The sequence below is a fragment of the Phyllostomus discolor genome, chromosome 4 (assembly GCF_004126475.2).
Source record: "Phyllostomus discolor isolate MPI-MPIP mPhyDis1 chromosome 4, mPhyDis1.pri.v3, whole genome shotgun sequence".
In the NCBI taxonomy this organism is placed as follows: Eukaryota; Metazoa; Chordata; class Mammalia; order Chiroptera; family Phyllostomidae; genus Phyllostomus; species Phyllostomus discolor.
The window spans coordinates 194797932-194821064 of NC_040906.2; the positions used below are offsets into that span (position 1 = coordinate 194797932).

Genomic DNA, 23133 nt, shown 5'->3' on the forward strand with positions numbered 1-23133 from the left:
GAATTAAAAATGTAGTTCAAAAAAAGCTTCATTTGCATGTCCTATTGGAAGAACAGGCAAAACTCTCATGGTAGTGATTACTTGCCCATTCTTTTTGCTCTTTAAAGAAAATACTTGGCAAACTCAACATAACTGTGCTTTAAACTTTTGGATATTAGCTCATCCATGTGAGATTCATTCTCAGAAAAACTTCTTCTTAGCTTCACTAATTGGAGTACCCATTTTTAGCACTACAGATTTGCATATAAGATTTTTTTTCTGAACCAAAATGAGATATGATAGTTGATAATATAAAACAAGTTGTACATGGTGGGGTTAAACAATAAAACATTATACTCTATTTCTTTGGAGAGTTACTAACCAAGGACCAAGTATCTTAGGCAAACTGGGTATCAATATTTCCTCATAAAATTGGTGATAAAAACACTTGTTTTGCCTTATTTAATTAGAGTATGAGTTTGGTTACTACAGTGAAAATGAAACTAATGGTCTGGATGGAGGCACTCCAAGGCTGCAAAGGCCGCTCTAGCCCGTGAGGTCTTCCAGAGATTCAAGTTCCTTCCCGTTTTTGCTCAGTCGTTCCCTCAGATGTGCTCGCCTGCAAGGTTCAAGAGGGCTCACTGTGCCATCTGTATCTGGTTTGGGAACCACAGAAGAAGGCAAATGGAGACCCTTTTCCTTTAAGAGCAGACATGGAAGTTCTACACACCCATCACTTTCCTCCTGTCTCACTGACAAGAACTTTGTCACAATGTCGTAGTTAGTTCCATGAGAGGCTGAAAAGGTTTTTTGTTTTGTTTTGTTTTGTTTTTTGTTTTGTTTTTGTTTTTGTTTTTTGGTTGGGCACGTGTCCAACTAGCAACTCATTATGCAAAAAGGAGAAATGGATTTTAGAAGACAGCTGTCATGTTTGGTCCCACTTCTCAGCTCTTAGAGGTGCATTGAGGGTCAAATAAAATGATGGGTAGGGAGGATATGAATAGTAGCTGATACAACAGTAAAAATAATAGTTACTGGCCTTGAAATCAGCTACTAGAACCTGTGTGGGGATATAACTAAATGAACTGAAATGAATGTTCACATTTTAGATTTTATGTATAAGAAGAGAACAAGAATTAATCTCTGTGTTACTTTTCTATACTTTGTCTTATGGTCTTAAAATTATTCTTTTTATCTTCCTTAAGAAATTTTGTAATCGTCATCTAGAATTTTTGTGCATTGCATGGTGTTACCTTGTTTAATTTGGATACTTTTCTCTCCTTAGTCAATTTCCTTCTTTAGCCTCACTCCTGTTGTTGGCACTTGCGATTATTACCCTCATTTATGTCTCTTGTTTGTGGCATGAATATTTACATTTTTAAAAATTCTTTGTGTGGCTTCTATAAAAGTAGGAACAAAGTTGAAAATGGAAGTATATACCTCAGGAAGTATGGCAATAATCAGGCCATCTAGCCTGTAAATCACAGTTGGAGTGGACAGTTAAATAGGTCTCCTCCCCACTGAGAACCCTGCAGCATTGTAAAAGGTAGGACCTGGAACACGGCTGGATTCAGCCAGGAATTCAATATTAAAGTGGGTCACCTCAGACATACAATAACACTTGTCAGATGATAAAGTTTAATGGGACTCACTTAGCTTCTACCTATGTTGTTTTAAATTAGTGTGAAAGTGACAGAGAGGGAGATAATTGCAATCACACAATCTTTGAATCAGAGGAAATGGAAAGGTCATTTTATTCAAGCTCCCTTCCGAAGCAGAACTCTCCTTTCAATTTCTCAAATGTTTTCACTGCCTTTTGCTTGATTGGAAAGTTGCTGCTTTCTGAGACAGCTTATTGTTCTGTTGTTTACTATACTGAGACATCCCGTAGTCTTGTGCTGGTATTTCTTTTCTGTTTTTCAATTATCTGTGGATTATCTGGTGGACCTCATTAAATTCTATGGGAAACTACTCAACTGCATTCTCCTGGACTTGGGGTTCTGTTATTTAACCCCCAAATGCCTGCATAGATTTAGTTCCATTAACTAAATCTCTATTAAATGCCTGTGGTAAGCAAATCACTGATTTCCTATACCTATGCATCTTGTATTAGTCAGATGGGCTATGTTATGATGTAACAAACAACTCTAAGATCATAGTGGCTTAAAACAAGAACGATTTAGGGCTCACATTACATATCTTCTCAGGTTGGGGAGTCCTGCTCCATGTTGTTTTCATTCAGCGATGTGTAGCCTGATGAAGCTTTCATGACCTGTGTGTTTTCTGGTTAACATGGAAACAGGGAAAGAATGCACTAATTAGCGTACTTCCCTTGAAAACTTTCACCTCGAAGAGACCACATAGCTTCCACTCACATTTCACTGCATGAACTCTGTCTTACGAAAGGGACATGCAGTCCTACCACGTATCTGAAAGAAGACAAACCAGACATATTTATTCTCCAATGAAGTAGTAATAACAGCATGTAATATTCAGTACATGGTCAGTTTTGAAGTTAAATCTATTGAGTGACATCGGTTAATAAAAATATAGGTTTCCAGTGTACAATTCCTTGATATATTTATTATCTGTATGTTGTATTATGTGCCTACCTCCCAGTCAAATCTTTTGTCATCGTATATTTTACCCCCTTTACCCTTTACTACCCCCAACCTCCTTCTCACTGGTAACTACCATACTGTTGTCTGTGTCTATAAGGTTTTTTTGTTTATTTTTCTTGTTTGCTCATTTGTTACTTTCAGCTTTTTATCCCACTATGAATGAAATCATATGATTCTTGACTTCTTCTCTCCCATTCATTTTGCTTGGCATGATATTCTCAAGACCCATCCATGTTGTCACAAATGGGAGTATTTCATTTTTTCTTATGGCTGAGTAGTATTGCACAAAATACACTTAACTCTTCCCCAGAAAGACAACCCAAAAGCCCCATTCAGTGATATTTAAGTCTCACAGACAAAGATCTCTGGACAATGAACAGTATCCTGTATATCAGGTCTGAATGTGGCTCCTTTTGATCTGGAGACATATGAGTTTAAAATAGGAGATAATTTCTCTTCACAGTCCACTATGCACTGGTTGAAGTAGAATGGGGTAACTTCATCAAACATTCCTATTTGGAAAGACAATAATAAAAGGCATACAGCAGATGCTGGTCTGGTCCAGAGCATCAGTTATCCCATAGAACCAACACTATGAAGGCTGTCTGCCTTGGGGTTGGGGAACATTCCTTGCATAGTCCTGGTCCCACTACCTGAGAGTAGCCTCCCTTGACCATAGTTCTCTGTGGTCCTCTGGGAGATTCTCATTTTCTGTGATTTGTGAACACATCTGAAAAACTGGTGTAGCAGCTTATGCTGTCGTTCAGGCCTGAGCGGCTTCCTAACTCCACTTTCTGTCTGCAGGTGGTTGGCAGTTCAATTACCGATTGAAGCCTAGTTTGGTAGCAGTCTTTTGCAGTCCAGAGTGGTGCTTCTTAACGGCAATAAAATTCTCTGAAAGCTTTGAGGATGTCATATTCACTTGATTCCAGTCAGCACATTGTGCTAACAATTCCACCCACAGTTCTTTGTAAGACATGGTTTTTAGGGTAGCTACAATTCTTAACTTTCTCATTCACATATATCCAAATCTTGACTTACTGCAGACACTTTATACCAATTATGCTTGGTGGAAAAAAATGTCCTAACGCTCATTTCCTTGGAAGTACACCTTTAGCGAGTTAGGTGTCACTCTGAGACAAATTAGTCCACTCAGAAATTTATACAAGTACTATAGTCATACACTTCATATGATTCTGGCCTGCAGGCTGAGTTTTTACTTGACCTTTATTGCTCAGTGACTATGAATGTTATCTTGGATTGTGAAATAGTTGCCTCTTCTCTATATTCTTGAATTCAGGGTCTCTAGATTCCTTCTTCATTCTTGTTTCCAAACCAGTTAATTTTTTCCTGACCAAATATTTTTCTTATAATGCTTTGTCAAGTGCACCCAATACCTACCTACCTATGCCACAGGCACTATTTCTCCAACCTCTTTTCTAAGAGTTTGTGGTTCACTGGGTACATGATCTGCCCACCAAATTATTACAGGTGACAAATTTGCCACAAGTTCTCCTACTGCTTACCTGATAACAGCCTCTTGCTAAACTAGCTACTGTCTAATTGCTAAACTTGTGCCACATTCCTTCCTTTCTTTTCTTTTTCTTTTTTCTTCTCTTCTCTTCTCTTTTTTCTTTTCTTCTTTTCTTTTCTTTCTTTTCTTTTCTTTTCTCTTCTTTTCTTTTCTTTTCTTTTCCTTCTTTCTTCTTTTGTTATAGCTGTCTCCTCTTTTTGTTCAATGTTTATATCAATCAAAATGTGCTAGATTATGCTCTGGTAAAGAAAAGACCCACAAAATTTTAGTGATTTAAAACTATAAGAACTTATTTATTGTTCACATTATATGTACTTTGGTTTATAGGGGTTATAATTTATATCATCCTCACTTGAGAATCTAAGTGCAAGAGCCTGTACTATTTGGAATATCATTGGGTAGCATGGCAAACAGATAGGAATTTTATAGGCTTTTGCCCAGAAAAAACCAAATGTCTATTTTATGGATTCTATTGGTCAAAACTTGTCTCATGACTACATCTAATTTAAAAGAAAGGAGAACCCAAAATGTTGATCATCAGCATAATGCTTACCACGCTTTCAAAACATTTTTATAAAAGATTGGTTGATTGAGTTTCTAGAAGGTCTGAAGCTCTAAATGTGCTAGTTTTTGTACTTCTAACTTTTGAATATGATTTAGTTATTCAAAGATTTGTAGATCAAAATATGCAATTAACTAACCATAATAAAGTATTTTTATTGATGCTAGCTACATTTCAGAAAAAAAGAAAAAAAGGAATTGTAAAATAAATCAGGATTCTGCAGCAAGAATATTTATTTACTAATAGGGATCTAGAAGGCATGGTATTTTTCAAATGAAGGCATTTACCAATTTATGAAGTCTTTGATCAAGTAGAATTTGTTTTTCATTTTCTGTTACTTCCCTTACTTGTGTGAAGTATGCATTAGATTACATTTGTAAAGATGTTTAAGGACCTTAGGATTTTATTAAATTGACAGTGCAAAAGACCATCTTCTTTTATAGGATCTATGGAACCCAGTGATACATTAACTATACAGAAGGTAGAGACATATTTCATGGATAACAATAAGAAATGACCTTTTAGTGCTGGTGTTAATTTTATTGAAATGTGATTAATATTCACTAAGAAACAAGAAGAAAAATATCTGTAATGACTAAGCACAAATGGTATAAATGATGAGTTATTTTGCTTTAAAAAAAAACAACAAAATAAAATAAAACAAAGGCCAAATAAATGGAGAAGTTTTGCAACTATTATTTTATGGAATTAGTAAGGAAAACCAGGCAAATATGACATCATTTGGGTTTAGTAAGGTAGTTGTCTTCTTATAGTTATTTACTTTCTTATTTTACTATTTAAAAAAAAACTTCCCAAACTACATATCTGGTTGGTTAAATAGTAAGCCTGCTGTCTTATGCAGGGTGCCTTCTTTGTGTTGTACCTTTGCCCATAATTGTCATACTCATTTAAAGTATTTTGAAAAAAAAATCAGTATTTCTTTTAGAACTACCATAGGTGATTGAATTAATGGGAATCTCAAAAACCCTTGTAGCTATTATACCACTAAAATGAGTGCAATAGCATTTTTCTGGGTTCCTTTTTTTCCCAAACATCTTCTCTTTCAGATCCATCCTGCACCCCACTGTTGAATCCATCTTTCTAAAAACACTTCATTGTCCATTGTCAGTCCAAGACACACAAACACCTTTGATTGTTTATCAAAGTCCAAATTTCTTGTACTAACATTCAGGATTCTTACCATTCTTCACAACTGTTTATTTTGCTTCCAAAGAATAGAAATTCTCTTTGCAATTCAGGGTGCCACAGACATCCTCATTTCTGAGCCTGAAATGTTCTCCCTTCCATGACAATTTGTACTCAGATTCTAAATCCAAGTGACTTTCTCACAAAGACTTTCACTTAGTCTCCTACATTTAAAATTTCTGTTTGTATAAAGAAATAAAATTATCAAATAATGAGAGGATTTCATGAACCAAACAATATATTTTTAAATTCCTCACAAGACCAAGCTTATAGACGTGTTTTGTTTTGGCAGCTGTACGACTGGAGAGCAGGAATACCGAGTCTGGGTAGGACCTTAGTGTTGATGAGGGAGTTCAGTGCCCATTGCTGGAATAAGATATGTGATCTTGGACTCATGTAAACAAATGAAAACAGCCATGCTAAAGCTGAACCTCTACAAGAAATGGACTTAAAGAGTAAGTGGTAAAAATGTACTCATACAAAAAAGTTTATTTATCTACCTAGGGATGCAACAAAGAACTTGACTTTGCCATAGCTAGGGGTGGAAAAAATATGCTAGGGACCTCAAAGTCCTAGATCAGAACCACAAATGGGTGTGGAGTGTGAAGTTATCTTATAAATATGTTGCTGGGCTCCTCAATACAAAAAATTTCTAAAACATTCTGAAGTAGTAAACACTCTACAAGTTTGAAGAAGCAAAGACAAACAATTATATGACAACATATCCAATCCACAAGGTACTTGTACAGCAAAAACATTCCCACCAAAAATAAGCTCATGAGAAAATAATAGCACAATAAGGAAATATTACAACTTGTGGGAGTCAGTCCATACACATTTAAGAAGAATAGCTCTCTTGGAACTTGAGATAAAGTGATTACAATCATTAGTATAAGAGTAAAATAATGTAAATATCAAAAAGGAAAATCAATTTATAAAAAATTTTAAAAAGCTGTGAGAAAATAGCTTGCAGATTTGACACAGAACAAAATGAAAAAAATCTATCAATGAGGAAAGTAGTCCCTGAAACTGAAATTCCTAAAGAGTGCTTGAGTACAATATTATACAACTGAAGGAGTTTCCGGTAAGAAAAATCAGAGAAAAATACCCAGAATAAAGCTCAGAAGATAAAGATAAAGGAAAGATGAAATTGAGGATAAGTGATATGGAGGATAGAATGAGAATGTGATGACCAAGATAAACCACCTCTAAGTTGAAAATGTAGACATTACTTGATCTGAATGTTCAAATACAGAATGAGCCTTCTGTCTCGGATTCCGAGATCATAATGCAAACTTCATCTGGTGAAGTATTGTGCTAAAGGGTGGAAACTCAGGATGAGAGTTTAAGTGCATTCAATATTCTAGGAAGAGGATGGGGGAGGAGGTTTAAAGAAGGTCCCTAAGTTGGATTCTTTTCTTTTCTTTTTGCAAACCTTAATAGCTCTAATATTTTTCATCTAAGCCATCTCTCTCTCTGTTTCTGTCTCTATAGTTAACTAAGGTCTGATGATCGACTGCTTGTCTGGTTAGATGCTATATTTGTGATATGATATTTGAAAACAAATAGTTAATGTGCCCAATAATTAAAACTTCTTTTTCTTCCAGTCAGACATGCTTGGCTATCATAGTAGGGCAAAAAGTTCATCTTACTCTTGACCTGAGTTTTTAAAATATTTTTTCCTTAACAAAATTTTTATACTATAAATATATAAAATGACTATTAACACACCTGTGTTGATCTATAGACAGCAAGCAATACAATGATAGTAGGGGACTTTAATACCTCACTTTCAACAGTGACTACATCCAGAGAGAAAAATCATTAGGGACACATTGGACTTAAATAATAGATTCGGTCAGATGAACTTAGGAGACACATATGGGACATTCCATCCAACATCAGCAGAGTACACATTCTTCTCAAATATACATATAACATTCTGAAGGAATATCATATGTTAGGCAAAAAAACAAGTCTTAAAAATTTTAAGAAGATTGAAGTCATATGTACTTCTTAATCCCCTCACCTCTTCACTCATTCCCCCACAGCCCCCTCCCATCTGACAACTATCAAAATGCTTTCTGTGTCCACGATTCTGTCTCTGTTATTCTTGTCTGCTTAGTTTGTTTTTTAGATTCAATTGTATGTTATTTATCGCTACTTTATTGTTCATAGTTTTGATCTTCTTTTTGGTAAATAAGTCCCTTTAACATTTTATATAATAATTGTTTGGTGATGATGAACTCCTTTAATTTTTTCTTGTGTGGGAAGCTCTTTATCTGCTCTTCAGTTCTAAATGATAGCTCTGCTGGGTGGAGCAACCTTGGCTGTAGGTCCCTGGTTTTCATGACTGAATATTTCTCGCCAATCCCTTCTAGCCTGCAAAGTTTCTTTTGAGAAATCAGTGGACAGTCTCATGGGAACTCCCCTGTAGATAACCAACTGCTTTTCTCTTGCTGCTTTTAAGAATCTGTTTATCTTTAAAAGGCCAAAGATTAAAAATAAAGAGAGATTCTTAAAAGCAGCAAGAGAAAAGAAGTTAGTTACCAGATGGTTGCCATATGGGAGAGGGAAGGAGGAGAATAGGTGAAGAGGTGAGGGGATTAAGCATTACAAATGGGTAGTTGCAGAATAGCCATGGGGATGTAAAGTACAGTATAGGAAATGGAGTAGGCAAAGAACTTATATGCATGACCCATGGACATGAACAGTGGAGGGGAGATTGTCTGAGGGAGTGGCCCCCTACTCCCTGCATAAAGGGGAGCAAAGGGGGAAATCAGGACAACTGTAATAACATAATCAATGAACTATAATTTAAAAAAGATTCTTTCTTTATTTTTAACCTTTAGCATTTTAATTATGTTGTGTCTTAGAGGGAGCCTCTTTATATCCATCTTGTTTGGGACTCTGTGCTTTATGGTCTTGTAAGTCTATTCCCTTTACCAAATTAGGGAAGTTTTCTTTCATTATTTTTTCAAATAGATTTTCAATTTCTTGCTCTTTCTCTTCTCCTTCCAGCACCCCTATAATGTGAATGTTGAAATGCTTGAAGTTTTCCCAGAGGCTGCTTGCATTATCCTCATTTTTTTGGATTCTTTTTTCTTCTTGTCATTCCGATTGGTTGTTTTTTGTTTCCTTATGTTCCAAATCATTGATTTGATTCTTGGCTTCATCCACTCTACTGTTGTTTTCCTGTAAATTGTTCTTTATTTTAATTACTGTATTGTTTGTTTTTGACTGTATCTTTTTATGCTGTTGTGCTCCTCACTAATTTCCCAAGCATCCTTATAATCAGTGTTTTGAACTCTGCATCTGATAAATTGTTTATCTTCATTTTGTTTAAATCGTTTCCTGGAGTTTTGATCTGTTCTCTCATTTGGGTCATGTTTCTTTGTTTCCTCATTTTGGCAGTCCCCTTGTGCTTGTTTCTACGTAGTAGGTAGAGCTGCTATGACTCCTTGTTTTGGTACTGTGGCCTAATGTGGTAGTTGTCCTGTAGGGTCCAGTGGCACAGCCTCCCCTATGACCCAAGCTGGGTGCTCAAGGTGCTTCCTTCTTGTGGACTGACTGCACCCTCTTCTTGTAGTTGAGCCTTGATTGTTGTTGGCAGATCAATGGGAGGGATTTAGCCAGGCCAGTCAGCTGCAAGGACTGGCTGTGACCACTGACCACTAACCTCTCCCCTCTGTGGAGGATCAGCTGTGTGGGAGCAGGGTGGTGGTACCCTGATGTGGTCTGTAGCTGTCCACTGGGTGTTCAGCCTCTGGGGTTTCCCTAGTGGTGCAGGTAAAGGTCAACCCCCACCTGAGTTATGCCCAGGGTCACCCTGCCTGAGTTATAAAACAATCTTAGAAGGCTGCTACTTGTGCTGGGTTTGGAGACTCGCAGAAAAATCAAGCTGTGAATCTAGGCTGGCTGCTGCTAGTTGCCAGGCCTGGGGCCACTTAGCAATAGATATGGGGGCTGAGGGCTTCCTGAAACCAGCTGTTGCATATTTGAGAGGATTTAGATAGTTGTGTAGCTGAGTGAAGAATAACCATTCATACGGAAAAGTCTCAGTTAACAGTGGGCTCATAAGTTGGGTGGGAAAGTTTCTCAGGGAATTTCCATGGCAGGGCAAACAGTGTTAGCCAGGTTGATGGAGTCTCAATATGGTACCCATCTGCCAGCTCTGTGGCTCTATAGGGGGTGGGCTCAGAAAAAGGACAATGTCCTCTGCCCACAATTCTGTCCAGGAAAAAGCTGTCCCCCAGTTCCCTCCTCAATACCAGACACTTCAGTTCCTGCCCATATACCCCTGGTGCCTTTGAAACTGCTACCCTGGTGCTGGAACTCAGAGTGAGTGAGTGTGAGTAAGTCCATATGTGAATTCTTTAAGGGGAACTTCTTAGACTCCACAAGATTCTTCCACCTACTCATTCCCCACTGGGATTGCATCCAGAAGTTATGGGGACATATCTTCCTGGCACTGGTACCCTGGGTTGGGGGCCCTGGTATGGGGCTGGGACTCCTCACCCTCCAGATATCTCTCCCAACTTTTTATTTACCACATGTGGATGTGGGACCAGCCTGTTCTGTGTCTCCAGCCTGCCTACCAGCCTGGACGGATGTGGTTTCTTTAATGTCATATTTGTCAGACTTCAACTCAATTTCTGAGGGTTCTGAGTGATGTTTGTCCTTTATTTAAGTTGTAATTTTGATGTGGTTGTGCAAGGAGGTGAGCTATGTTTACCTATGACACCATTTTGACCAGAAGTCCAATTTGCTTCTAATGCCCCTTCCGTTTCTGTGGTCAAGCCTGATATTTTTATCTAAATTTGAGGGAGAAGACATTGAATTCTCTTCTTTATTTTCTATTAATTAGCTTTTTGGTTCAGCATTACCTTTCTTACTTGCTCTTACTTTTGTTCTTTTTCGGGTATTTTATTCATTCCTCTATGCCTCTGAGGTTAGCTCCATTTTCTCTTTTCTTTCTCTTGTGCTGAAACTAAAAGCTGTCTGTCACTTTTACTTTTTTCCTGTCAGTCAATCTCTGGTCCATGACAAATTAATGTTTACAAGCCTTTATACTGTATATATAGTGTTATCTCTCTGTACTTAGAAAGGAACACAGCACACAAACAAGTTGGAGAACAGACTGTCACAAAAGAGGTTGGAAGAATTGAAATACATATATTGATCCATCACTTTCTTTTAATTGTGCTAAAATGAGACCAAATAACTAATCTTCTGGAATAGTTGCTAGCTTCTTTACACATAAAATTACTTAACTTCTAGCATAAATAATATTTATTTCCTTCCAAGTATTATGCTAAGTGAAGTAAGCCAGTCATAGAAAGACAAATGTCATATGATTTCACTTATATGTGGAATTTCATGAACAAAATAAACTAACAAACAAAATAGGAATGGACTCATGGCTGTAAGAAGGAAGGGGGTTGGGCGGCTGGGTGAAAGAGGTGAAGGAATTAAGCAAAACAAAAACAAAAAGGATGTTCATATACAGGTAACAGTATGGTCATTACCAGAGGGAAATGGTGATAGAGTGAGACAGAGGAAAGTAAAGGGGAGATAAATAGTGATGGAAAGAGTCATAACTTGGGGTGGTGAACACATAAAACAATATACAGATGATGTGTTATAGAATTGCACACCTTAAACCTATATAATTTTATTAACCAATGTCACCTCAATAAATTCAAATAAATAAATATGATTTATTGCCCGTCAAGACAATCTCCAAATGCTAATATTCTACTGAAAAGGAGAAATCTACAGAATGAAAATGTTCTGAAATACTCCTTTGTAATGCAAATACAAAGGTGGGCAAAAATAGGTTTACAGTTGTAATACAAATAAATAATACAATAATTAATAAATAATACAAGAATAAACTCTGTTTTGCATATTCACCACTGTAAACCAACTTTTACCCACCCCAGTATTTATGTAACATTTTGAAACAAATATCAGTCAGACCAACTGCATGACAACAAATTGAATTAGGAAGAATGGAGTAATTATCTGGGTCTTTTATTTAGCACAAGCAATTTATAAAATAATAATGGGACATGCATAATAGAAAAATATTATCCTGGTTACAGAGGATAACATTCATACTGAATGGAGGGACATTAAAACTGTATAGAGCTGGGTTAGAATTCTGATTGTGCAACTTGCTTGTCATTTGACCTTGGGCAGAATCTCAGGTCATATGTCGATTTGTCTAAAACTAAAAAGGAAAATGACATTATTGTCATAAAGAGAGGTAATAACATGTATCATTAGGACAGTTCCTGGCATATAGAAAATATCCATCATATGTAAGCAAACCATTAATATGATTATCATTGTTTTTCTCATCCTCTTGTTCTCTTAATTCTTATTATACAACTTACCTACCTACAAGTATCCTGAAAACTCACTATTCTTACCTCTTTGATTTTCTGTACTTCTCAAAATGTGGTATGATCCATTAGTGGGCCACGAAGTCAAATTAATGGGCTGTGACCTGCATCAAAGTATAATATAATAGAAAATATTAGGGTGAATTACATGTACTAAAAATTAGCATTCTGAAAATCTTCAGCTATCCATGTAATTTGGCTGATAACTTAAAAGGGCGTGTCTGGCTGCTGTGTGTAGAATGGACCACAGGCAGGCACGGCTGGCAGCAGGAGCCTATTGCAGTCATCCAGAGAAGAGGAAATGAGGGATCGGACTATGTGGAAAGAGTAATGGAGGTGAAAAGTGGCCAGATTATGGATATATTTAAAACAGAGGCAACAGGTTTTGTTAACATATTGGATGTATTGTATGAAAAAGCTGGACCAAGCAACAGGAAGAATGAATTTCCCACTTTCTAAGATAAAAAAAGCCTATAGGAGTGGTCAGGTTTGGAGTTCAGGGGGAGGTGAGACAGAAAGATGAAGTTTTATTTTGGATAAATATTGAGGTGCTTATATTTTGGATGCAGAGGTGTTAAGTGTGCAGTTGTATATACAAGTCCAAATTCAGAGGCAAGTTCTCAGTGGGGAATGCAAAATTTGGAAGCCGTTAGGATATGTATACTATTTACAGCCAGGAGTCTGCATGAAATAAGCAAGAATTTGTAGTTCAAGAAGGGGAGAGACCCGAGGTCTGAATACTGAGGCACCGTGACATAGAGAACTTGGGAAAGTGAGTAACTGCAAACGACCTAAGAAATGAGACACTGCAGCCAGTGGAGGGAAATACCCAGCAGAGTGCAGTGTGAGGGAGCCAAGGGAGGAAAGTGCAAGGAGGGAATGGTCCCCCGTGTCAAAGGTTTTCAGCAGGTCATCCTGGAGGTAGAGCGGAGCTGGTGCGTGTACCAGCTGGGGGTCATGGGTGGCTCCTGCAAGCTCCATTGTTCTTGAAGTGGAGGCGAAAGCTCATGGTATGTATTTTGTGCACGCACCAGTTTTAATTACATGTAGTTGTTATTAACCTGTAAATTATTTTGTTCTTAATTTTTATTTCAATGCCTTGTTTTAAAATTTTATTCTGCATTGTATATCTAGGTCATTGCTTTTTACTTGTTCATTCTACCACAATTTAAACTCCATTTACCTAATGGTGGAGACCTAAGTAGTTTCTAAGGCACTGCTATCATAAATATCCCTGTCCCTTTCTGGACCTGTGAAAGCATATCTCTGGGAAAGATATCTTGGACTGTAATTACTGGGTCAGAGGGTATTCACATACTTGATTTTCACAAAACATTGCTGACCTGCTCTGTTGGGGAGCTGACCCAGTTTACCTTCCTATCAGCAGTATATAGGACTTCAGCCTCTTCAGACTGCTGTTTACACTTGGTTCTAACCCCTTTTCTTATTTTTGTCATTCTGATCTGTATTCTGTGATTCTCTCAGTGTTTTAATTTGCATATCTCTCATCATTAGTGGCTTAAAAATATTTTCGCGGTGATGCTAGCAATTTGAGCTTCTCCTTTTTTGCTGTTACCTATTCATGTATCCTTTGTCCAGTTTTATGCTTTTTCCACTAAACCATGTGTTTTCTTTTTGGAGGTCTACGTTATCCACCAATAACATCTTTTTTTGTCATTGTTTGCCAGCATTGCTATCCCATGTACTCCCATCCCAGTAACAGGTTGAATATGTGAACAATGTATTTTTGAAATGACTTCAAGATGAATGTAATGCTATATTGTAAGTACTAGGTGGCCTGAGAGTTGGGAGTAGCACTGGGAAGAGGCAACCATTCTCTATCAGCCTTTCTCTGTACTTTTATCTTGGCTCATAAAATGGGACCTTCACAGATATTGAGAAGAAAGTTTCCCTATCTCGTAACCTCCTCAGGACTATTTTCCAGGTAAAAGGCTGTATTGATTGGTGAGATAGAGAGAATCACCAAGCATGCCTTTCCATTAAGCTCCCTCAAAATTCAATCCCAGGAGTAATTCCCTGGCTCCGTGAAGTGTTTGCTAGCCAATTCTTATAGCTCCTTCACTGAATAATCTCTTTCCTTGCTTATCACACCCAGCACTTCCTCCGAAGACTTATGTTGTGATTTAACCTCAGTTGCTGCCCAAGGGCTGGGGATGGAGGTGGGGCAGCTCCTGATGGGGTACCTACTGCTTTCTGGGGCAGAGATTTCTGCAGTATTTTAAACCATGAGGGGCATGCTAGCTTATTCTGTGGAAGAGTGGGACACCTCAGCAAACGTTGAGGGTTGCAGAGCCCACATGCTCAGAGGCATTTGTCTAAATGTCTTCATCCCATGTTTCTGGGTCCCAGATTTTCCCACTCAGGGCCCTGACCTTAACATAGCAGACTTTCCTTGGTGGGCATTGAAGATTTCTGCAGCTCTGAGACTCTGACAACTAGGTCCTCAGCCTGCTGGTAATCTGTATATGCCTTCCATTGGAAGAGGTAAGAGGCCCTTTGCAAACTACCAACAACGCTTCCTTGACCACACATTTTAGTGTTAAACTGACTGTTGTGGCCCTCAGTTCCCCATTTGCATGGCATTAGTCCAACTTAACAGTAGTAACCACACAGCTCTCTGTACTTGGCATTGTTCCCTTCATCTCTTTTAAGTGCCTGAATGTTATTCCAGGAGCATTCCTCCCAGTCACCATTAATAGTCTTTGACCACTGGGGTATCACCTCTATTCCAGCAGGGACTCTCATGGCCTGCATATCACACAGGATGACATTTTCTTTTTCTGCTTGGCAGTGAGTGAGTAGGTCAGCAAGCTCCTTGTGTCTATGTTTCTATTTGTGTTCTCATATCATGACTGTCCCCACTTACAATAGTTTATATCCTCTAGAAGTAAATGCCAAGAAGAAATAGATTTTCAGGAGATTTTCTTTGGGGTCAGATGCAAAAGCTTTTGAAAGACAAAGGAGGAGGAAGAAGAGAAGGAGGAAGGTCTCCCCATTTAAGTGAAGCCTGAAATTTGTAAAGGAGAGAGCAGAGAGGAGTAGAAAGAATCTCAGATTGTGCTGCAGTTTTGAGAACGTTTTTATAAGGTTGATATGACATTTCAGGTCAAAATTGTCCATCAGAAGGGTCCTGTGTCCTGCATTAGTGTACTTTCTGTGTTCATTTATTGGCCACGAGCAACTTGTGGGATGCATCCTCTCTGTGCACACAGGGTGGTGGATCTGTGTTCCCACAACAGATCTTTTTAAAAAAATTCATTGAATTTATTGGGGTCACATTGGTTAATAAAATTATATAGGTTTCGGGTGTACAATTCTATAACACATCATCTGTATATTGTATTGTGGTATAGTGTATTGTGAAACACCCAAAGTCAAGCCTCCTTTTATCACCATTTATCCCTCTTTTACCCCCATACCCTCTTTAACTATGGTGATAATCACCATACTTTTGTCTGTCTCTATAAGATTTTTTGCATGTTTAATCCCTTCATCTTTTTCACCCAGTGCCCTAACCCCCTGTCCTCTAACATTTGTCAGTCTGTTTTCTGCATCTGAGTATTTTTCTATTTTGTTTGTTTATTTTTCTTTTATTAGATTTCACATATAAGTGAAACTAAAAAGTTTCACACAGCAAAGGAAAACATCAACAAAATGAACAGACAATCCACTGAATGGGAGAACATATTCATGAATGATACATCTGATAAGGAGTTAATATCCAAAATTTATAAAGAACTTATACAACTCAACACCAAAAAAACCCCCCAAACAATTCAATTAAAAACTGGACAAAGTAACTGAAGACACTTCTCCAAAGAGGACATACAGATGGCCCATAGACGTATGAAAAGATGCTTAATGTCACTAATAACTAGAGAAATTCAAATTAAAACCACAATGAGGTATCACTTCACACCTGTCAGAATGGCTACCATCACTAGATCAACATGAGTTGGGAGGATGTATAGAAAAGGGAACCTTGTTCACTGTTGGTGGGAATGCAGATTGGTATCGCCTTTGTGGAAAGCAGTATGGAGTTTCCTCAAAAAATTAAAAGTAGAATTACCTTATGACCCAATGATTCCACTTCTTAGAAAATATCTGAAGAAACCTGAAACACTGATTTGAAAAAACATATGCATCTCTATGTTCATTTTAGCATTATTTACAATAACCAAGATTTGGAAGCAGCTAAAGTGTCCATGAATAGATGAGTGGATAAAAAAGCTGTGGTACATTTATGCAGTGCAATACTACATGGTTGCAAAGAGAAGGAAACGTTACTTGTTGCCACAGCATGGATGGACCTGGAGAGTATTACGCTAAGTGAAATTAGCCAGTCAGATCTTGGTAGTGCATTTTATAGCTGCCAATGATTCTTACTCGACCATTGGCTTTCCTTATAAAACGTTGTCAGGAAACATTTTGTGTGGTATACCTTGAGAATCTTTGGGCTTTATATTTGTACTAAAAGTTGAGTTACTGATCTAAACTATTCTAAAAATGCATATGGCACCTCTTTAATATATTTGGTTTTCATTGTTTATGTATGTTTATTTATTTTTTGTTCAAGAGAATGCTTTGCATTTTTATTATATTTTTAAACAACCATCTCTATAGATGATTACCATGTGCCAGACACTGTCCATTTAAGATAGACACTATTATTGTCTTTTGATTTATTTATTTATTTTGCAAGGTCAATTCTTCTAAGACTTTGTAAGCCCCAACTTATTTATTTATTTATTTATTTATTTATATTTCTAATTTATTTATTGTTCTGTTCTAATTGTCCCTATTCCCCCACCCCCTGCATTGCTCTCCCCTGCCCCATCCAACCCCTGCTCCCAAAGATAATCCCTACCCCATTGTCCTTGTCCACGCGTCCTTTGTACATGTTCCCCTTCTTTCCCCTATTATCTCTCTCTTCCACCTTTCTGGTTACTGTCTGTTTATTCCTTATTTCCATGTCTCTGGTTTTATTTTACTTGTTTGTTTTGTTGATTAGGTTCCATTTATAGGTGAGATCACATGGTACTTGTCTTTCACTGCTCAGCTTATTTCACTTAACATAAAGCTCTTTAGGTCCATCCATGCTGTTGTGAAGGGTAGAAGTTCTTTCTTTCTGCTGCATAGTATTTTTATCATTATTATTTTTTTACGAGTCAGAAAAACAGATTCAGAGAAGGTATGCCACTTGCCCAAGGTCATTTAACTAGGAAGTGGCTGTGCCTAAAGTTGAACCCATAGAGTCTGGCTTCAGAGTGTGTGCTCTCAGCCACTGAGTAACGCTGTCATGTGGGCATTCCACCGTGTCTGAGGCCTACAAAAGGGCCTCTGGAAGCTGATGACAAACTGCACTTAACAGGTCATTGTTAATGAAGGACTTTCAGTGCCCAGTGTAATGGAGCTGAAATGACCCAGATACGCAGGACTCTGATAGCCAGAGAGGGCATTCCCCAGTGAGCATTGACACAAATAGGTGCGTTCTTGAGTACACATTTTTTTGTACCATGGACCACTACATATACAAACCTGCACGTACAAGTCCCAGACACCAAAGGGAGTATGCAGCTATGCTACATTTCATAATTTATGTTCATTGTAACTACACACATCAATAGCTGGTTAGTGTGTGATCTGTGGTGTCTGCAGTTGTACAGACCTCCAGGCTTATTACGAGTGGGGTCTTAAGCAAGTTTCTTTGCTTCTTTGAACTTCAGTTGTCTCATCAGCAACAGCAGCTGGTTCATAATGCCTGTTTCACAGGATTGCTCTGAAGATTACATAAGAGAAGTTAAACTGCTTATCACAGCACCAGTACTCAGGAGTTTAGTGAAAGTTCTGTTAAAGCGAATTAAATGTCTACAATTCTGAGCATAGTATGAGATTCTAGTGATTATTAATGAAAGGAGCACATATCAGGTTAACCTGAGTTTGCTTCAAAATATGTCTTGCTGGTTCTACTACAAAATTCAGTCTTGTTTTTCTTTAGACTGAAACACCCAGGGGTCTGAATTATCTTCCTAGCTCTCCTACTGTTGGACTGTGTAATTCCAGACGAGCAACTTTCTTCTGTGGGCACTAATGTCCTCTCTATTCTGGGTTGAGATTTATAGATTCAGAACCATGGATAGGTGTTTGGCAAGCTGCGTGAGAATCAAGAGTTTTTAAAAATAGTCATAGGCTTTCTCCTGGTGATTCTGTTGTGTAGCATTCTGTTCATCAGGGTGACAGTAACTACTAGAAAAAATAAATCCCTGAATTTTAGTGATTTCATACATAGAAATTTATTTCCTGGTCATGTAAGAGTCTGATGTAGGGGGTTCTTAGTAGTTGTACTGCTCTCCCCTCTATGGATATTCAATCTTCTTTTATCCTGTTTCTCTGCTATCTACTAGGACGTGGAATCAAGCTACAGACAGAGAAATGCATGCAGGGGTGCATGCAGGGCGCACACATGCCTTTCTCTTAGACCCCCATAGACTAGATCTTAGTCCAATGGCAGATCTAGATTCAAGGGGCTGTGGGAAATATGGCTCCTACCAGACAGCCACGTCCCAGTGGCTGCTTTAGGCTGGGTGAAGAGTGCTCGTTTCCCTTGTGGACGGCCCAGCTCTCTCTACAATAGCCAAGTTTGGGAAGTAATGGACTTGATGGTGCCAGAACTTCCTTCCAGATAAGATCATCTGTCTGACCACATGTCTGATGCATAGTATGTACAGAGGAATCTTAGTTAACATTTCTTTAGCAGGGTCCTTAAGATTTTCTGAAATTCTGAAACTTGAATCTATATCCTGAATTTGAATTCCATCAGAAGAGGAGAGTCAAAAGAAAATGAAAAACTTTACTTTGCACCTAAATTCTCCCAAATTTGGATATGGCAATATTAATTGCCCCAATGTTTGTTAATTATTTTACCCTGTAGCTGTGTGAACGGCAAAAATATTTCCAATGAAAGGAAGTGTATCATTTTCCATTATTATTTATGCCAATTTTTTTTATCAGAATGAACTCCCCTTTTCTTCAACACATGTAGATTATGTTATTTTGAATATAATGTTCTTGTTGAGTGTTAATTGCAGGCACCTACAGCTTTCAAAGAAGTGATAACTAGACACTGCCAAACTGATAACAGCCATTATGCATGTGATAATTTATAAGGTGGATTAGCAGGAACTTCACAAATCCCTTATTTTTGGGTTGCTTGAGACTGTAAGTGAAGAAAGAAAACTGGAGCTATCCAGACCTCATTTAAAATGCTATAATAAAGCAACTGGCAGGAGTGCTCTAGCACAGAGGTTTGTATTGGTGAAAGCTTTCACCAACCTACCCTAACTTCCTGAGCTGTTAGAGTAAGCACAGAAAGTATGTGTAAGCCCAGAAAAATCTCTGGCTGGATATATATCCCCTTTATTTTCTGAATATACACATTCTCATTTGGAAAAGATCCCATGTAACCATAATTTAAAAATGCAGAACACACAGTTTGCCATGTATATTTTGTCAATCTTTACATTGCCCTATGAGAAAGGGGTGATGATGTAGCCAAGCACATCATGTTTACAGCTGGGTCTAGTATAGCAGCGTGCAGTGTCCCTGTTGAGAACTGCATCTTTATAATAAGTTTCATTCATTTTTGTGGTAATTCAGAAACAATTAAATATTCATTTAAATGTTTCTTATAAAAGCAGAGTTTACCAGATAAATTAATAATGCAAAAAAGTTATAAAAGAAACCCTCAGTTTATTACTAATCTAAAAAATCGTACATTAAAACAATTTAGAAACCTCGTTTATGTGCCCTTTGAGAGTGCTCACTCACCATCACAAACAATCAGCAGGGGCCTCCTGTGTGCAGAGCTCTGGAAAAGGCTTAAGGAAACAGAGCCAGGTATGAGGCAGCAGCCCTGTTTTTTTTTATTTTTTAATTTTTATTTATTTATTTATTTTTAGCGGTGTGGGAGAGAGAGAAAGAGAGAGAGAGAGAGAGAAACATCAATGTGCGGTTGCTGGGGGTTATGACCTGCAACCCAGGAATGTACCCTAGCTGGGAATCGAACCTGGGACACTTTGGTTCCCAGCCCGCGCTCAATCCACTGAGCTACGCCAGCCAGGGGCAGCCCTGTTTTTATCAGCTCTACAGCTTGAAGTTCACGTAACACTGTAAGACATATTCTCATATCCTGTGAAGATGGAGCTTTGTCTTTCTAGGGTTCTTGCCTCCTAGCTCATAAAACAGAGTTCTCCCCTTCACACTGTGTTATGTAATTCTCTCTAATGAATGGATACATACATGAAAAATACATACACTAAAAAATAGCGATTCCACATTTAAACTATTTCTAACTAGTGATGTTTTAAGAAATGTGAAAAGTAGTTTTGGGATGCTTTGGGGTTCATTTCAGGATGTATTTAAAAGTTGAAAGTATTAACATGTTTATAATGTTCTAAGATTTTTTTAAAAAAAATGACAAAAGAGGGTACAGAGCTATAGTTCCTTTTTCTAAAAAGCTAATTCTTTTTATTTTCTTTTGAACTGCTCTTTTAAATTCTTGCATAGCATACAAAATTGATTTTGAAAGGTAACATTTATTTTATGGGAAACTTGAGTGTTCTGCTTTCTTTCCTTTGCTCTTTCTAGAAGATTCATTTTACCCAGCAGGTACACTTCAGGTGAGTGACAGTCGGAAAAGCAAACCCTTAATGGCTAGCTGATCTGATGGCTGATTCAAAAGGTTGGAGCAACAAAAATAGCATGAGGATAGTTAGAAAAGGTCAGTGAATTCTTATGTGGAAATGATTTTAAACTTTATTATTTAGTTAAGTAAGTCGGAACTGGAATTGTTATCATCACGTTGCAGTAAATTCTTCTCTCTGACAAGTTAATGCAGAAAGACAAAAAATTCATCAGTTTTTTGATCAACCCATCTACCGATGGACACTTAGGCTGTTTCTAGCACTTGGCTATTGTAAATAGCATGCTATGAGCATTGGGATACACAGGTTCTTTTGGATTGGTGTTTCAGGATTCTCAGGCTATATTCCCAGCAGTGGAATCCAGTTTTAGTTTTTTGAGGAAATTCCAGACTGTTTTCCACAGTGGCTGCACCAGTCTGCATCCCCACCAACAGTGCACTAGGGTTCCCTTTTCTCCACATCCTCATCAGTACTTGTTATTTGTTGATTTATCAATGATGGCCATTCCTACAGATGTGAGGTGATTTTTCATTGTGGTTTTAATTTGCATCTTTCTGATGGCCAGTGATGTTGAGAATTTTCTCATATCCTATGGACCATCTGTATTTACACAATGGAATCTATGCAGCAGAAAGAAAGAAAGAAGGAACTCCTACCTTTTGCGACAGCATGGATGGAACTGGAGAATATTATGCTAAGTGAAATAAGCCAGTCAGTGAAAGATAAATACCTTATGATCGCACCTATAAGAGGAACCCAATAAACAAAATAAACTAACAAACAAATAGAACCATAGACAGGAAACATGGAACAGACTGACAGAGACCAAAGGGGAGGGGGATAATGATGTACAGAAGGGGAAGGGACTAGACAAAGACATGCATGTATGACACGTGGACATGGACAACAGTGTGGTAATTGACTGTGGGAGTTGGGGTGGGATGGGCAGAGGCGGGTAAAGGGGGAGAATTGGGACAACTGTAATAGAATAACAATAAAAAACTTAAAAAAAGGCAAAAAATATTCCACACACCCAATAACTGTAGGTAGACATGGTGCATTAAAATCAAGCCTCTTTATTTATTTATTTTTTTGTTTGTAAGTTTGACCTGTCCTTTTGTCTGCTTTGACTCCTGTTTGGGATATGTAGATTTTGTAAAGGCATCATGAGAGCACTGTACAACCTTGGAATTGTAAGTAAAGAGGGTGTCAGCTTCACTTTCCCCCAGTCAATACTTGTCCACTTACCGGGGTGCCCTCCCACACACTGCCCACACAAACATGCAGTCACATGCACAGCCAGTCCGTGATTTCCCAGGGTCGTGGGAGCAGAGGCCCCTTCGTGGGCAGCACCATCATGTGTGTCTGATCTCTATATGATGTGGGACTTTTAAGCCCTGTGGATGGAGTTCAATGGGAGGAGGGCCACAGTTTGTGTAGCAGGAACGAGAAGGGTCACTTGCAAAGCATTCTTAGTGTGGTGATCTCTGTCCTACAAAGTCAAGGCTATCAGTCTAGGACCTTATCCTGGGGGCCCTTTTTTTTTTTTTTTGCTGTTGATTATTAGGCAGGAGAATGTGGTCAGGAGTAGTAAGTAGGAATAGAAGGCAACATCAGTAATCTGCGGGAGAAGATAAGGTTCCCATGGGCACCTGACAGAGAAGGACAATTTTATTTCTGTCTTCCCAGGTGGGTCCCCCTTTTAGCCCTTACCTTCTTTGTTCTTACTTTCTCCCTAAACTATGCCTTCATCCCATTGGTCCTAAGATACAGACTTGAAATTTGTCAGCTATTTCAAATAATCTTTTTTACCAGAGCTCTATTTTAAGTACTTACAACATAAGTATTAATCAAGTAGCACTTCAATTCCTATTTCCCGCAGAGAGAAAAAATAATGGGCAGTATAAGACATAGGCATTTCTAGATACCTGGACATATTATCATCAACCACCACTCAAAACTCATGTATTCAAAATAGAGAAGCAACTCAAAATATAGACAGTTGTGTTGAAGGGGTGGGGAGGGAAGAGACAGAGAGAGAGAGAGAGACATTTGGGGTCACACAGACACATTTGGGTTTATTTATATTCTAGCCCAA

At 38.0% G+C, this 23133-nt stretch overlaps 1 protein-coding gene across 3 annotated transcripts in view; it reads left to right on the top strand.

Annotated features, from left to right (window-relative positions):
- Window positions 1-23133, top strand: part of GRM1 (glutamate metabotropic receptor 1) — a 325615-nt gene that overhangs the window by 123194 nt on the left and 179288 nt on the right. The window lies entirely within an intron of this gene.